Raw genomic sequence first — 13002 nt, 5'->3', positions numbered from 1 at the left:
GTGTACCCTGTAAGTAGTCCTTTGGTCAGAGACAGTGAGTGAGAATGCTCCTGACCACCAGGCTATAGAATCACTTACCTAGGAGGCAGGATAACTAAGTTTAAATCTCTGCTCCTGTGACTATTTATTTATAGAGAGACAAGATGAGGGAGGTAATATCTTTGATTGGACCAACTTCTGCTGGTGAGAGTCACCGAAGAAGAGCTCTGTGTAGCTTGAAAACTTGTCTCTCTCACCAACAGAAGCTCGTCCAAATAAAAGATATTACCTCACCCATCTTGTCTCTCTGGTATAATGGGACCAACATGGCTGTAACAACACTGTATATTTATTTATATACAGTGAAATTTCTTCAACTGGAGATGCTTCCGGAGCCCTTTCCCAGACTTTCCTATGGCTCACTGGTTAGGGCACTCTCCTGCAATGTAACAGACTCAACCTCAAATCCTGTTCCACATGAGGCAAAAGGGGGAACTGAAGCCGGGTCTGCCACATCTCAGGTGAGGGTGCTAGTCACCGTGCTAAGTTGTAAGATGGGCTCCTGCTGCTGCCATTTTGTGCCACCTAAGTCGGGGGGGGGGAGGGAATTTGCGGCCCAATTTTATGTTAAATTTGCAGATAACTTCAGAGTGACCAAAACAGCATTTTTTGGTGAATAAACTATTTGTCCAAAAAGTTTTGTCCCGCTCCCATCCCCACTTCCATTTGTCCATTTCAAACTGATCTAAACCAAGCCTGTGAGCTCTGTTCAGTACATATTTGTACAGTACTTGGCACAATGAGTCCTGGATACTGCAGTGAAGCCTCCAGGCACTAAGAATATTTTAAATACTAAATAACTTGCCATCGCACCAGAGCCCTATAAGCCCCAATTCAGCAAAGGACTTGAGCAGATGCCTAAGTTTAAAAATTGAAATCCAGGTTTTGTTTATGGTTCTTCAGACCATCCGCAGTTCGTATAAAAACTTTCATGCAGAAGCTGATTTAAGATAAATTTTAGATTAGGTTTTCATGAGACATTGTGTCAGGAATCAGGGCCTGCAGCAGAGCCAGTCCCTGGGGAACCTAACAATGCAGCTGGCCTGTAGCAGGCTGCCTGATGGGCTATACCGTCTGACTGGCAGAAGAGTCAGCAGAGCAGCTCTTAAGACCAGCAACAGCAGTTCAGTGGCTGCTCAAAGCATTTGCCCACGGTTACAACAGCACCTGCGCCTGTACAGGTAACCTAGACCTGGCCCTCGGCTCCAATTTCTAACTTCAGTCTGACATTTGGCTCAAATTCCTGACTACTGACTCCTGCTCTAGCCACTGGGCATGACTGCCCATGTTCCAGTCACTGACACTATATTAAATTAATTACTCCAATAAAAAAAACACCTACAAGATCTCTATCAAGCATTCTTATAACTACAGTACCCACCTGCGGAAGTGAAGAAACAGATAGAGACAGAAGAGTTCCCAGAAGTCACCTACTACAGGACAGGCCCAACAAAGAAAATAACAGAACGCCACTAGCCGTCACCTTCAGCCCCTAACTAAAACCCCTCCAACGCATTATCAAGGATCTACAACCTATCCTGAAGGATGACCCAACACTCTCACAAATCTTGGGAGACAGGCCAGTCCTTGCCTACAGACAGCCCCCCAACCTGAAGCGAATACTCACCAGCAACCACATACCACACAACAGAACCACTAACCCAGGAACCTATTCTTGCAACAAAGCCCGTTGCCAATTGTGCACACATATCTATTCAGGGGACACCATCACAGGGCCTAATAACATCAGCCACACTATCAGAGGCTCGTTCACCTGCACATCTACCAATGTGATATATGCCATCATGTGCCAGCAATGCCCCTCTGCCATGTACATTGGGCAAACTGGACAGTCTCTACGTAAAAGAATAAATGGACATAAATCAGATGTCAAGAATTATAACATTCATAAACCAGTCGGAAAACACTTCAATCTCTCTGGTCACGCGATTACAGACATGAAATTTGCGATATTACAACAAAAAAACTTCAAAACCAGACTCCAGCGAGAGACTGCTGAATTGGAATTCATTTGCAAATTGGATACAATTAACTTAGGCTTGAATAGAGACTGGGAGTGGCTAAGTCATTATGCAAGGTAACCTATTTCCCCTTGTTTTTTCCTACCCCCCTCCCAGTTCCTCAGACGTTCTTGTTAAACCCTGGATTTGTGCTGGAAATGGCCCACCTTGATTATCACACACATTGTAAGGAGGGTGATCACTTTAGATAAGCTATTACCAACAGTAGAGTGGGTTTGTTGGGGAGGGTGTGGAGAAAACCTGGATTTGTGCTGGAAATGGCCCACCTTGATTATCATACACATTGTAAGGAGAGGTTTCAGAGTAACAGCCGTGTTAGTCTGTATTCGCAAAAAGAAAAGGAGTACTTGTGGCACCTTAGAGACTAACCAATTTATTTGAGCATAAGCTTTCGTGAGCTACAGCTCAGACCTGTAGCTCACGAAAGCTTATGCTCAAATAAATTGGTTAGTCTCTAAGGTGCCACAAGTACTCCTTTTCTTATTGTAAGGAGAGTGATCACTTTAGATAAGCTATTACCAGCAGGAGAGTGGGGTGGGGGGAGAGAAAAGCTTTTGTAGTGATAAACACCCATTTTTTCATGGTTTGTGTGTATAAAAACATCTTCTGTATCTTCCACAGTATGCATCCGATGAAGTGAGCTATAGCTCACGAAAGCTTATGCTCAAATAAATTGGTTAGTCTCTAAGATGCCACAAGTACTCCTTTTCTTTTTGCGAATACAGACTAACACGGCTGTTACTCTGAAACCAATCAAAAAATATTGCTCTGACCCTAAGAGCATCCCAGTGCCAGAAGGCAAGGGGCTAACGGCATCAGGTAGAGAGTTTCAGCAGGCCTGACTAGTTCAGTGAACCCCAATTCACTTGTGTCATAATCTGTATCCAATATGTGTCATGTAAGGTATCATTGGAAAACCAATAACACACCGATGATTAATATTTTTGCATGTGTATGTATGGTAAATGCCTAAAGGACTGTATAAATGTAAAAGATATATGAGACTAAAATGTATTTGAACCAGACAAGTCTGGTGAATGGGTTAACTGGTTTTTCTAGACAAAGGAAAGGCTATCATCTCCATGTAGGTGCAATCACAGTCAAGAAGCCATTCATTGGCATATAAGAGGCTGCAGGGACAGATCAATTTGCATTGTAGAAAGCAGAAACCAGAAAGGAACCTTCTCTATCAGAGTCCGTGGCACCTTTCCTCACCACAGGGGCACTGGAATTTGAAAAGGTACATATCAAAAGTTCACTGGACTACAAAAGAGATGGGCAAAGAACCCCACATCATCTTTCACCTAAGACAACAAAAGAACTCCTCCAATCCTTTGGACTTTGTGGGAGAGCCTGACCATGGGGTGGTCAGTAGGCTTGCCAATCCTCCAGGATTGTCCTGGAGTCTCCAGAAATTAAAGATCAATCTTTAATTAAAGATTGTGTCATATGATGAAACCTCCAAGAATATATTCAACCAAAACTGGCAAGCCTAGTCAACAGCCATCTTGCTGGAAGGAGGTTTAGTAAGAATCTTACCTTGAACCAAGGCTGTAGTTATGTTATGTCTTAGTCACTAAAAAGCATTTTCACTTTTATTGTTTGTAATCATTTGGGACTTTATTCCTCACACCTGAACTCACTTAAACCTGCTCTTTTTGAGCAAATAAACCTTTTACTTTTATTCTAAATCAGCCCAGTACTGTGTTTGACTTGAAGTGATTATTAACTCCAGTTAAAGTCACAAGTTACTGTGCTTTTGTGTTTTTAAAGGAGCAACGGACCTTGTTACTCCTCTGAATGTTTTGGGAGTGAGCTGGACCTCCCTCTCCTCCAGACTGGTTGTCAAAAATACATGTGAAGAATTACATAATTTATGAGCAGTTACCATACTAGGCATGCAAGTTGGATAGCTGGATGTGCAAATGATCAATTAAGGGTCTTAACTTGCTATTGGCATGTGCAAACACAATAAATGGTTGCAAGAAATTAGGTGCACTATTGCCCATATTTTAAAAAAGGGGGCCCTTAATATAAATGTACAAGTTAAATAAAAAGAAAAGGAGTACTTGTGGCACCTTACAGACTAACCAATTTATCTGAGCATAAGCTTTCGTGAGCTACAGCTCACTTCATCGGATGCATCGGAAGCTGTAGCTCACGAAAGCTTATGCTCAAATAAATTGGTTAGTCTCTAAGGTGCCACAAGTACGCCTTTTCTTTTTGCGACTACAGACTAACACGGCTGCTACTCTGAAACAAGTTAAATAGGCATTAATAGCAAGGATATACTTTACAACATCAATTTTGTTGGCATTTTTAACGACAGTAAAAATAAATATAACCAATGTAAGGGCACAATACTGATATAATTAAAGAAATAATACTATCTTTGTGAACAGGAAATCACATTCCTTAGGAAAATACCAGATCACATATATGCCAGCAACCTGAAAAGGAAATACTCTTAAATCCTTTGCTTAGTTTGTCTGAGTGTTGTAAGATAGACAAAGCTGATGCCCCGAATTCTCTTTAATTATATTCCTTGTTCCTTTACATGATAAATTCTATTGTGCTGTTATATGAACACCTGCTGGTGTGAGTGTTTAGTTTCCCAGACATCCACAAATGTAACATTGCATTGTTTGGATACACAAGATTCCGGGTTCCCAACATTCAGAGCATGTACTTCAATGGCTTGTAATAATGGATTGCCAAATCTCAGTCCTCCCACCCTCTTTTTCCCTGGCAGCTTTAATAACAGTGAAACTTCCTAATCAAGTTGTTGCTGATCAACCAACTGTGTAGACCACTATCTCTGTCACTGAGATTCTAAATCAGGAAAATTCCCTTCATAACCTCCTGTTTCTGAAGCTATAAGGAAAACATCTACTCCTTTTCATCTAATCCCACAACAGAAGAAGACATTTGTATTTTTAAATTTGGTCAACAATGCCAAGAACCTTGGCAATTTTTTAATATATTACTATAAACTAATATTAAAATTAGAGTATTATAGCTAGAACCAATAAAATGCAGTACTACTTATGGAATATATAGGTAGCCTCTGCAGTGTATTGCTGCCGGTAGTCAGGTCAAACACAGTAGCTGGATTTTATTTTGAAAAGGGCTACATAGTTTTATTACCATAAACTTCTATTTTATTAATTTGGCTTTGTAAAACTGTGCCTATCCAGTGCTCTGGGCATACCTGTAGACACTGACTGTATAACAGTTCTATAGGAATAGTGCAGCCATGGCTGAACTCTCCCTTGAGGTCAGACACCAGCAGTGGCATATTAACGCCTAGGCCGACAAATATGCAGGGGCGGCAAATTTATAATAACAGCCAGAGGCTGCTTCTCCTGGCACCGGTTCGCGCCCTCTGCCCCCCCGGCCCTGCCCCAACTCCTCCCCTTCCCCGCCCCCCCTTGGTCCGCTTCCCCAAATCCCTGGCCCTGCCTCCTCTCCTGAGCATGCCGCGTTACCCCCTTTCCCCCCTCCTTCGCACAGTTGTTTCACACACAAGCACTGGCAGGGAACGGGGAGAAGCAGGACCCGGCAGCTTGCTCAGGGGAGGAGGCGGAGGCAGAGCAGAGGTGAGCTGGGGTAGGGTGGGGGGGTGGCAATTATTTCAGGGCATAGGGGCGGCAAAATCTTTAATCCACCACTGGACACCAGCCTACCGTATTGCATCCAACCCTGGGGTTTCATGTACATTTCAATCTACTGAGGCCTTGTCTACACTACAGGGAAAAGTGGATCTAAGCTACGCAATTTGAGTTATGTGAATAGCGTAAGTCAAGTCGACGTAGCTTAGATCTACTTACCGCGGGATCCATACTACGTGATGTCGACGGGAGACGCTCTTCCATCCACTGCCCTTACTCTTCTCAATCCAGTGGAGTACAGGAGTTGACGGGAGAGCGATCTGCAGTCAATTTAGTGGATGTTCACTAGACCTGCTAAATCGACTGCTGATGCATCGATCGCTGCGCGTCGATCCCCTGATAAGTGTGGACAAGCCCTGAGTCTGAGCAACTTCCAGACACTATCTCATAGTCCTATCTCTAACACACTCCAGGAAGTAGATCCCCTTCTTGGGCTGTGGGATCCCACTGTCCAGCTGCCTTAGGCCCCAAGACCAGTGGTGATACTTCATCTCACCAGTAGTTTAAGCACACTCTGCGCCCGAGCTGCATTCTCATCGGTTTCCCCAGTTTAACCTTTGGGGACCTCATCACAATTAAAATATGGGAACACACAGACTTTGCAAAGGAACTTGTGAACCAGACACACTTCACTTGTAGACAAAGCACAAGAGTTACAGATCTAGGCAAAAATAATGAGCATCTGCTTCCATTCTATGTGCTACCACAGCTATATCATAGCAACGTGAATGTGCTGCAACTTCCAAACCCTTCCCCAAAGTGTCATCAATACTTTAAGAGCCTTCTGGCTTGGGTTACTGTTCTTTCATGGTCTCAGGACCTTCCTGCACTCCACCCCTCCTGCTCAGTCTTCCTGTTCATGGTGATGGATGGCCAAAAAGAGAGCTTTCCAAGCTCAAGACGATCTGACCTTTAGAGTTCTAGACTCCTCTAGCAGGTGATCACTCAGCATCTTGAAACCCCCCCTCGGGTGATCAGCTACTTACCTGTAGCCCCTTCTGGGGTCCCAGCTGGGAAATTTGATTCCCCTGGACTGCAATCAGCCTACACTTCTAGGGTGGACCCATTTGAATAGAAGACCACCAACGTTGATGACTCCTGATAGCTTTCCAACATTGTTAGCACCTCTGCCAGGTCTGAGGATTTTCCTTACACCTTCTGAGTATCCCAGCTCGGGATGGAGGCTCAGTGCAAAAGTGAGGAGTAGAGGACAGTTTATAATCAAAATGGCATTCACAAAACAGAATGGAGTTTGCAGATTGATAAAGACATATACAGACCTGCAGTGCTTGTGTGAAGGATTTCTTCCTTATATACTATACAAGATTGTACAATTGGTTACATTTTTTCATGGCTGTCACCCTCCTCTGAAGCAGCAGCTAATATTAACCTTGGTAGGATTGGATGGGATATCAGGAGAGCCTGTATTTGTATCTGCAGAAAGAGAGGTGGAAAACGGTATTAGATGAGAATGTTGCCTGTTGTTGTTTAGCCTGCATAGGTTTGCACTGATAATTATCACAAAAGGTCAGGCTCCACAGCCAGAAATTACATAACAGGACAGAGAGAGAGACTCGTCTTCACAGTACATTAATATGGGTTTAATGGGTAGGCAGTCTTGTCCAGTGGTTAGTGCACCAGACTGGGAGACCTGGGTCTACTCTGAGCTCTGTGTGATCCTCCCACAGGTTTTACTTCTCTATGCCTCTGTTTCCTCTCTGAGCTTTAGGCTATGTCTATACTGCAAACTTTTGCTGGTAGAGTGATGTTGGTCATGTGTCGTGATTTGTGACTGACAGAGCTGTGCTGGCAAAAGCCCCTTGTGTAGATGCAGCGATAAACTGAAAAACTGTGTTTTTGCCAGTGTAGCTTAGTTTGCTGGAGGGGATGGGGGTTGCTGGGCTGGAATAAGCTATGCCAGCAAAAGCAGTTTTCCCAGGATCAGATGCATTCACAGTAGGAGCCCATAATATACTGGTATAGCTATTCTGGCAAAGCATTCCTAGTGGGCCTGGCTTTAGTCTGTCGTGTCTATTTAGATTGTAAGCCCTATGAGGTAGGGACTGTCCCTCGCTAGAAAATTATGTAGCACAATGGGCCCCAATCTTGGCTAGTTACTACCGTAACCTACTGGTGTGTGTGTTACAGGTCCCCCCACCCTTCTGCCTGATCCACAGAGGATATGAGTGTGTTACAGCCCCAGCTAGAGCGCTCTACCTCAAGCTGTAACAGCTTATGCTTTTAGCTCTGGAGGTCCCTGATTCAATCCTCAGTATGTTGGCCAAAATGGCAGCCATCAAATTACTGTAATACAAATAATAATTAAAATCAAGAGGGCATGGCTGGTAGCACAGGATGTAGCTTATCAGGCACATTTGTCAGCAATCAGCTTGTTAAAGTTAATCTTCAACATTTCTGAACACAACAAGCTGCAGCAAGTTGTTATAGGTGCAACACTTTTTTACCAGTCACAGTACCAGCTGCAACAAGTAGCAAAAATTCTCTCACTATCTGTGGGTGGGCAACTACTGTCGATCATGTTCTCTGCCATTCACATGACTCTTGGGTTATCTGGCACACTTCTGGTGTAAATCTGTTTAAAACAATGATGCCACACAGCTGACTTCCCCAGGATATAATAAAAGAGTTGTTTAAAATCAGCCCTCACTGGTCAAACTTGCGGTGCTGCAATCAGTTTGTTTCTCCTAATTGGGTTCATTTATGCTTACTTAGGACAGCTTCTCTCATCATCAAGTTCAGCAGAAATGGGAAGCAATCCAACCCTTACTAAAATTATTTATATAAAAGCAACCATATTAACTAAACAGCATTTCCCCTGCACTTGACATAGGTAGCTAACCTGAACTACAACAACCAATTATCAGCTAAGGCCCTAAATGGTAAGTATCCCTTGGAAGCAGTGTTTAATTTGTGCAGGGCTGAGCTCCAGCACCTCTAGGCGTGGCAGTTCCTAGTCCTGGCACCTCTGCTGCATCAGTTATGAATGTAAAAAAAATTGCTTGAGCCCTTTCACCTAATTACTTGAGTCTTGTCACCTCTTTCATTACAAATTAAGCACTGCTTGGAAGGCCCATGAGGCATTGTGTGTGACATATATGGCACCAAGATGTGATATCCTTGACAGTCAATGGAATGAGGGAAGATGAGATCAGAGCTGTGTAAGACTGTTGGCACAAAGGGAGGCTAGCAAATTCTCAACTGCTTAGCAGCACCACGTGGGTGTAAAAATTAATCAGATTTCACTCAAATTTATATACCATAGAAAAAGAAGCTTTTCTGGTTAACTCATTTTCCACCTTGTATTAAAGTTAAAGAGGTTTTTGTCCTGAACCAAAAAACATGCACCCAAAAAAACAACCACCTGTAAAAAATCCAACCCATCAACCTCCATGTGTCCTTCTCCTCTCTGGGTAATAATCTATCTCCTGAGCCCCGATGGTATGATGTCTGTAGGTTCTGTTATGACAAGGATGTGCCAGCCACGTTAAACTTATGTTCGGCAAGAAAAAATATTTTTGAGAAAGGCCTTTTGTTTGTGGGACTGTTGCCAAATTAGCTTTGAGAATTTTTACATGCGCCATGTGTTGAAATCAGACAAAGGCTGTCCTCATTGTGACCTGGAAGACATGGTTATTATTGCATTGTAAGAAAACAAAGTTTGTGATGTACTTTAAACTGTGCATATAACTGTCACTCTCTTTCTTCATCTTGTTCTGCTCTTGCTTTGTTTTTCAAGTTCACTCACATTCTGTACACTGTTTGTATTTTCCTTTTCCCCCTCTTGCGAAAGAAACCAGTGACCTACACTGTTTATAACATTGTCTGATAGCTGTGGCTTTCAAATACGAATACTGGTATTAAGCTGAGAAACAATGCTAATACTTCTGGGATGAAATCCTGCCTCTACTGAAGTCAATGGCAAAGCTCCCATTGGCTTCAATAGGGCCAGCATTTCACCCCCGAAGCCTCTCATGGACTAACTTTGCAGTCTCTTATAACTTCCTGGCATAGATGCTGAAAAAAAGAATGGAAGTCAGGGTACGTCTACGTCTACTCAGCAATTAAATGCCCATGGCTGGCCTGTGTCAACTGACTCAGGCTCGGGCTGCAGGGCTATAAAATTGCTGTGTAGATGTTTGAGCTCAGGCTGGAACCCGGGTTCTGTGACTCTTCCCACCTTGCAAGATCCTAAAGCTCAGGCTCCAGCCCGAGCCTGGACATCTAAACCACAATTTCACAGCCTGCAAGCCTAAGCCTGAGTCAGCTGACCCGGGCCAGCCACGGGTGTTTCATTGCTGTGTCGACATACCCTCAGTGGCCTGAAGAATAGTCTGCCAACTGCAGTTATAGTTTGTATCTTGATGGATGCCTCAAAGAAGGAAATAGAGTCCTGGCAACCAATAAGCAGAGATAAACCTCACTGAAATATACCTTCATTTATTACTTTTGTTTGTCTTTGTCCCAAAACTAATTGTTGTAATTGTGGTTTGAATGAAGTATGATTTACTCTAATTAAATTGGGAGGGTTGAGTCAGCGCTTGGTACGCTGGTGTAAATCAGGCACGACTCCTGAAGTCAGTTGATTTATTAGTGTGGAATTGGTCAAGCGGGATCAGAACCAGGCCAGGAAAGTTATCTACTTATGTTTTCAATGTCCCTTAATGAGCAAAGACTCAAGGGTTTTCTTGAAACCTCAATAAGCTGCGTGGTTAGAGTAGAATATGCAGCCAATCAACACAACAGACCTGACTGATTAATCTGTGGGATAGCCTCCAGCGTCCTTCCAGCTCATAGCCTGCTAAAGCCAGGACTGCATAGCATAGTACAAATCATTATGATGCCCATCGGAGTGCTGCAGCCTCTATAAACTTTGTTTAAGTTAGTTTAAAAGGGTTTGAGGCAATGCTCAGGCTTTTTCAAGCAAAACCAAATCTCTTCAAAGCTTTGAAAAGCAGCTGCAGAGATCTGCTACCTAAATAGCTCCTATAACATTGCATTGTCTTTATGGACCTTTGCATGCCAAATCCTTTCCTCCTTCTTGAGGCTACAAGTCTTGTTAAATTTGGAAATAACGTGTAACATAAATAGCAAATGATTCCATGGCTCCTTCCACATCTGTCGAGTGCCAGGCTTTGGGATACATTACACCCTAAACATGTACGGAGGGGATGATTTGAAACAGCCAGGAAAGGGGAAAGTAGCACTGCTATTTTATTAGCAAACAAATGCAAGGGAGTCCGTGAGGTTGTGGTCTGTGAAGGGTGACTATTTGGCTTGAACTGCTGAGCAAGATTTTATTTTTTTTTATCGGTATTAACATTCAAATAGCGCTTTCTATGTTCAAAGCACTATGCAGGCGCTGACTAATTAATCCTCAACTGTACTTGAAGCAGGTGGGGAAAATACCGTTATCCCAATCTTACATATGGGCCAACGGAGTCAGAAAGGTGAACTGACTTGACAGACCACACAGTCAGTGGCACAGCTGGAACTAGAATGCATTAGACCAGAAGCCACCCATGCCTGCCGATAGTGGAGGGGATATGGGGGGAGACTGAGTGAGGGCAGCTGGCTTCAGCCATGTTACTCAGCATGCTCAGTACAATCCAAGCAGCAACCCTGCCCGCCCCCAGCCCCACATGTTCCCTGTGCATTAGACTTCCCAGTTCCACGTTCATCCCCCAAGATCACACTGTCTGTCTTTTGTGGGGCAGAGTCTCACACTAAGAATCATGAGCATGAAGGACTGAAGGATTACAGGTAACTTTTTTGGAGTATTTTAAAATGAAGCATACCTGGTTTTCCTCTTTTATAGTTTTCCAGTGTTGTTCTTCTCACAGAATTGAATCAACTTCTAAAAATAGAACTATTTATCTTAGTATAGGTGGAAAAAATCGAAAATAATTTCAAGCCATTATGTGACTTCCTTCCTCTTTCAAATTGGAATATTAGACAAACGTGGCTTCAAGGTAACGTTTTCCATCCTCTGAGTTTCAGATGTGTCAGCCTGCCTGAACAGGAGGATGGTTTGGATAAATTGTTGCCCAAAATGCCTCTCATCTTGGCTGGCTGGGTATTTTTGGTGAGAACCCTGCTGTGCACCAGGTCTTAATGGTGAACAGCGCGGATCCTCCTCAGCCAAAGGGTCACTTGACACACAGCAAATCACTATCCATGGGCCCACCCAGCAGGGTATTCTCCACAGGTTCATTTTGCATAACAAATGGGAGGCCGCTAAAGAGCTTGCAGCCCATCCACTGCCTTCCCGGGAATGCCACAAATCAGACTGCAAAACTACTTTCACATTTTTTTTTAACTTGTGTTTCTTTCTTTTTTAGCACTGACTTTTTTTCCTGGCAGCATGAGACATAAAAATACTTCTCCCCGCTCAGGGCCGTCCTTAGGCGTACACAGCACACGCAGCTGCCTAGGGCACCGTGACATTTGGGACACCAAATTGCCCGAAATGTCACGGTGCCCCAGGCAGCTGCGCGCTGCATACGCGGCAGCCCCAGCCCCGCGACCAGCCCTATCCCTCGGCCGGCCCCCGCGCGGGCTGCAGCCACGGCAAGGGGCAGGGCCGTCCCTGGGGGGGCCCAGACAACTCCCTCCGCCCTGCCTCTTCCTCCTGCGACCCCGCGCTCACCGGCAGCGGCGGGAAGCGGGGCGCTGCGGTGGGGAGCTGGCGGAGTGGAGCGGGCTGGGGCCGGGCTGCTCCGCTTCCCGCCGCAGCTGCCGGTGAGTGCGGGAGGGGGGATCCCTTCCCGCAGCGACGCGGCTGGGGCCGGGGCGAGGGAAGCGGAGCCGGCTGCTCCCGGCCCCCCGCTAATCCCCCGGGCCACTCTGGGCCTGTGGGGCCCCCAAAAGTGGCAGCCCGCAGCTCTTACCTCCCAGACCTGCCCCCACCCCGCGGGGGGGAGGGAGGGGGCGCTGCGTAGGGCACCCAAATGGCTAGGGACGGCCCTGTCCCCGCTACATTTTCTTTAGGCAGGCGGTTTTTTTTACAACGCACTCTAATAGCAATGAGCCATACTAAGGTGTGTGTTGTTGGGCTGTTTGGGCAACTCTGTTGGTAACTGAAGGAATGAAGACACAACCCATTGGCCAAAGACACTTAACAATGTCCTGGGGGACTGATCCCACTCTCGCGGAAGTCAATCAGAGTTGTGAATTATTGTTGAAATTTATAATGTTGTGCTGTGATTGCATTTATTGCATCTATAAAGTTA

The sequence above is a fragment of the Eretmochelys imbricata genome, chromosome 1, assembly GCF_965152235.1.
Source record: "Eretmochelys imbricata isolate rEreImb1 chromosome 1, rEreImb1.hap1, whole genome shotgun sequence".
Classification (NCBI taxonomy): Eukaryota; Metazoa; Chordata; order Testudines; family Cheloniidae; genus Eretmochelys; species Eretmochelys imbricata.
This window is presented reverse-complemented; position numbering follows the sequence as displayed.